This window comes from Otolemur garnettii, unplaced genomic scaffold (assembly GCF_000181295.1).
Source record: "Otolemur garnettii isolate 467f Iridium unplaced genomic scaffold, OtoGar3 scaffold00140, whole genome shotgun sequence".
Classification (NCBI taxonomy): Eukaryota; Metazoa; Chordata; class Mammalia; order Primates; family Galagidae; genus Otolemur; species Otolemur garnettii.
The window spans coordinates 185,313-190,652 of record NW_003852535.1 but is presented as its reverse complement, the minus strand read 5'-3'; the positions used below and the strand labels follow the sequence as shown (position 1 = coordinate 190,652).

Below are 5,340 nucleotides of genomic sequence, written 5' to 3'. Positions count from 1 at the left end.
GCTGTATTCTTTCCCGTAGTACTGCGGCAAATGACCACAGTCTGGCTGGCTTAAAACAACACAGATTTGTTATCTCACATTTCTGGACACCAGAAGTCCAAAATCAGGGTGTCTGCAGGGTGGGGCTCCCTCTGGGACTCCAGTGGAGGCTCCTTCCCAGTCTCTTTGTATCCTCGAGCTCAGGGCAGAAAGCTGCTGTGGCAGTGAGGCAAGGCAAGGTGTCCCCTGTGAGGTGTAAGGAGAGCCCCGTGACCACAGGAGTTGGGGCACGGCTCTGCAGATGGGAAGAGGTGGGGTGGGGAGAGGGCTCACTCCACCGTCCTGGGCCTCCTGAAGCAGGGATAGTCCCAAAGCCCTGCCTGAAAGCGTCTCAAGAGGACTGTGGGGATCGCAGTCCCCCAGGCCAGGGAGGAGCAGAGAGGAGCAGGGAGGTGGGGGTGGAGAGGGGAAGAGACCTGTCAGCAATGACCGAGATCGCGTTGGCCACCAGCCCCTCAGACAGGAAAATGAAGTGCTGAGACGTTCTTCACACCTCTGGGCTGGGGTTCGGATCTTCTCCCAAAGGCTGAAGTGATGGGTAAAAATAAAGCAGCGTCTGTCTGCTTCTCAACCTGCCTGGACAGTGTCTGTCAAAGGCCAATCCAGGCAGTGAAGCAGGAAGTCCTTTAAGATATTTGACAGAATGACCCAAGTTTATGCTCCCTTCTCAGAACTGTGGCTGGGGGCCCTTCCCAGGAGATGGCAGCTCCTGCCACCAGGAGGCATTGTGTTAGGGGACCGGGATCGGCACCTGCCCAGGGCAGGGGTGGCAGCTGGCTATGGGCCGAGGGGTCTGGATGCAGCAAACGGGGCCCTGAGAACGGCCTCTGTGGTCAGTCTTCCCAGTGAGAGAGCTGTCCCCTCCAGGCAGGTGGGAGCTAATTACGCTCAGAAGCAAACCTATCATTCCAAATCTCCTAATTCGGCAGCAGTTGCCTGTGTCAGACATGTCCGATCTGTATGACCGGGCTCATGTGAAGACCAATTAAAGGCCTCCTAACCCTGAGGTTCGCTTGCTTCTAGCCCTGTCGCAGTGATGAGTTTGCATTTCAGACTTATGATTTCTTCCAGAGCAGTTGAAATTTGCTAAGAAGGGACAAAAGATGATTTTCCACACAAAGAGCTGAAGGATGGCCCAGGTCACCCCACCATGGTTCCTTTACACAACCAAGTGAGAGCGTCATGTCCTGACCTTCTTGAGCACGTGGCCTGCCCATGTCTGACGTTAACTCCGACTCTCAGGAGGACCGTGAGCTGGGTGTCAGTGCACCCTGGGAGACTCAGCACTCAGAGTGCTTTTTGACCAAGAGATTCTTCAGATAGGGAAACTGAGGTAGACAGGTTAAGTGATGTTTCCCAGGTAAGGTGGAAAGTGGCAGATTCTGACTTCAAAGCCCACTCTTGCATTTCAGCCTTCTGCAGGGACACAATTTTCTGGCACCCACCAACCAACCTGTAACCCATGATCCAGACCCACCTGCACTGACCGCTTGCCCTGCATGGTGATCTCACTGAAGCTTTCACTGGGCCAGCTCTGCAGATGGGGCTGCTGGGGCTGGGTGAGGCTGTGGGATTTGCTGAATCGGGGAACCTTAGAAGGAAGCTGCAGGGACAAGAATGCCAAACTCCCGAATCCCAGCTCCTGGGGTTACGTCCACAGCGTGACCATTCACAAACGTGGGTCTAATGACACCTTGCGGTTCTGTGTCTCCTCAATTTACTTTGTGGTAACTCCTCACTGAATACTCGAGAAACCACAGGGAACGCATGGACGGTCCCTGGAGCCGGGGTAGGAGGGTTGGATGCCAGTGATCACGGTCACTGTCGTGTGCTGGGCACACAGTATTCTTTCATTAGTCACCTCCGCCTTAACATATGTTGAAGGGCATGTTTGGAATATTAATATTCATGGAACAGTTCCGTATACAAACTAGGCTTTGGAGGTTTACTCTGCAGACCACTTCTTCCTGCACTGACCGTTCCAGGGCTGATTAAGGAGCTGCAGGCGTGCTGTCATTGCACATGGTTACAGATGCACTGATTTTCTCACTTAATGGCTGGAGCTGGGATAAAGAAAGCATGAGACAAGGAGAGCCAATGATCACAGGGACCATAGCACAGGGCTGCTACAGGATGAAGCCCCAGACCCTGTCCTCCCCTCCTAATAGGTGAAGGTGCAGGGCTCTGGCTCATAGCCCAACACACCACTTACTGTGTGACCTTGAACAACTTACTTAAGGTGACCTATATGTGCATCTCATTGAAATCTGACCCCTCTTCCCACCTTGTGCCTTAGTTTCAGTGAAAGAGAACAATAATAATACCAACTGCCCTGGATTTCAGTGAGGGCTATGGGTTCAGGAAGCTCAGGACATGGTGGTCTCACTTGGTCATTGATGGAACCATGGTGGTGACCTGGGCCACCCTTCAGCTCATTGTGTGGAAGGTCATCTGTCCCCTTTCTTACTGTGTGGTGTCTGCTGTAGCAAATTGCAACCATCCTGGCTCGGTGCCTGTGGCTCAAGTGGCTAAGGCGCCAGCCACATACACCTGAACTGGCAGGTTGGAATCCAGCCTGGGCCCACCAAACAACAAAGACAGCTGCAACCAAAAAGTAGCTGGGCGTTGTGGCAGGTACCTGTAGTCCCAGCTACTTGGGAGGCAGAGGCAGGAGAATCACTTGAGCCCAGGAGTTGGAGGTTGCTGTGAGCCGTGATGCTATAGCACTCTACCCAGGGTGAGGGCTTGAGGTTCTGTCTCAAAAAAAAAAAATTGCAACCATTCTATATGAAATTACAAGTCTAATATATAAACTCACCATGGCAACAGGACTAGAAGCAAGGCGGTGACCTGGAGGTTATGAAGTTTTTAATTGGTTTTCATGTGAGCACAGTCACACAGATTGGACATGTCTGACACGGGCAATTGCTGTCAAGTTAGACAATCAATTTGGAAAGATATGTTTGCTTCTGAGCGTAATACAAATGCCCGGCCCAGTTAGCACCATCTATATGTTGGCCATGACAGTGACGATTCTCTTTGAATTTGCTGAAGATAGAACCAATGACATGAAACTCATTCTCCCCAAAGCAAAAAGGTGCTGAGGTTTTAAAAATTTATTTTCAGATTTACTTGAAAATAATACAATATAAAGCCTGTCAGCATCTGTGTCTGGCCAAGAGTCTTAGTCCTTCCCCTCCTAGAGTGCCGGTGGAAGGTCTCAGGCAGGTGCGGGCCGGGAAACAGACTCCCTAAGGGAAACAGCAGAGATTTAGCCTTGGCCGGGAAGCAAGAAAAAGCAGTCTGAAGAGACAAAGCAGTCATCAGAGCGAAACTCAGATATGACACGGGGTTGAATTATCAGTTGGGGAATTTAAAATAATAATAACTAATCCTTGAAAGGATCTAATGGAGAAAGTAGACAACATACAAAAACAGATGGGTAATGTACAGAGAGCTGGGAACTCTAAGAACCAAACAAAAAGAAGGGCTTGAAATTAAACAAAAACAGTAACAAATGAAGAATGCCTCCAATGGATTAATCAGGAAAGGATGTGAACTTGCAGACGGAGCAACAGAATGTTCTCAAAATGAAATTTAAGTAGAAAAAGAATGGAAAAGAACAGAAATATCCAAGAACCGTGGGGCAATATCAAAGATGTAACATACATGTAATTGGAGCACTAGAAAAATAAGGAAGAATCTACAGGAGAGAAGGAGCTGAAGTAATAATGGGAAAGAATTTTTCAGAGTTATTGAGAAATTCTAAGCACATAGGCAGAAAGAAAGCTCAGAGAACACCAAATACAATAAATACCAGACACGCACACAGACACACACACACACACACAGAGGCACATGATGCTAAAATAGCAGAAAACCAAAGACAAAGAAAATCCTTACAGTGGTTCTCAACCTTCCTAATGCCGCGATGTATTTTCATTGTTGCAAAGGGGTTTCCGACCCGCAGGTTGAGAACTGCTGCCTTAGAGGAAGCCAGAGAAATTAAACGTGTTACCTACAGGGAAACGAGAATAAAAGTTACAGCAACTTCTCACTAGAAACCATGCAGGCAAGAACACGGGACAGAAGATATTTTGAGCTGCAATGTTAAAGACACAAGACCACAACAATTCTGTATTTAGAAAAATTATCCTTTGAAAGTGAAGGAGAGTGGCCGGGCTCGGTGGCTCACGCCTGTAATCCTAGCACTAGGGAGGCTGAGGCAGGTAGATTGCCTGAGGTCACAAATTTGAGACCAGCTGAGCCAAAGTGAGACCTCGTCTCTAAAAATAGAGACGAACGCCTTGTGGCGGGCGCCTGTAGTCCCAGTTACTCGGGACGAGGCCAAGGCAAGAGAATCGCTCAAGCCCAAGAATTGAAGGTTGCTGTGAGCTATGATGCCACAGCACTCAACCGAGGGAGACAAAGTGAAACTCTGTCTCAAAGAAAAAAAAGAAAGAAAAGAAATAGTGAAAGAGAAATAAAGACTTTCTCAGAGGAGGAAAAAGAATCAGGAGAATAGTATAGCTTAGAAATGTGGATCTACATAAAAAAGGAAGAGGTGCTCGCCTCGGCAGCACATATACGAAAATTGGAACGATACAGAGAAGATTAGCACGGCCCCTGCGCAAGGATGACACGCAAATTCGTGAAGCGTTCCATATTTAAAAAAAAAAGGAAGAGCATCAAAGAAGGAATAAGTGAAAGTAAAATAAAGTAAAATATTTTATTTTTCTTATTCTTAATTGACCTAAAAGATAACCATTTCTTTAAAGTAATACTAGTGACAAGTATCGGGTTATTGTTTTCTCTAAGGAGAAAGGGCTGGGGCAGGGATTTGTGCTGAACGCGTAGGCCAAGTGTACATATTCAACAGGTTACAGGAGAGCTGTGAGGAATCATGAACGGGTTCCCGACACACACAGGTGGAACAGAATCTGCATGTTACACAGGACTCCTGTCCATCTGGGGTGGAGATAATAACATTTAAATGCATTACAACCGGGTGATTGGAAAGATCACCTCTATGGTCTGTCTTACAAGGGTATAAGTGAATCTTTCTAAAACTAGAGTGTAAATGTCTTAACACAATAACTAAGTAAATGACATAAAGTCTATGTTAACCAGTTTGATGAAAATATTTCAAATTGTATATGAAAACATGACACTGTACCCCATGTTTGCATTAATGTACACAGCTATCATTTAATAAAAAAAATGCATTACAATTATCCTCTATATGTGAAAGTTCTTTTCAGGACATAAAGCCCTTAAGTGTACATCCTCTATAAAACCTGC

General features: G+C 47.0%; 1 non-coding gene across 1 annotated transcript; it reads left to right on the top strand.

Annotated features, from left to right (window-relative positions):
* Nucleotides 1–4,603: 4,603 nt before the first annotated feature.
* Nucleotides 4,604–4,710, top strand: LOC111728101. The gene has a single exon (XR_002775496.1). It is a non-coding gene; the product is annotated as a U6 spliceosomal RNA (small nuclear RNA).
* The last annotated feature ends 630 nt before the right edge of the window (nucleotides 4,711–5,340 follow it).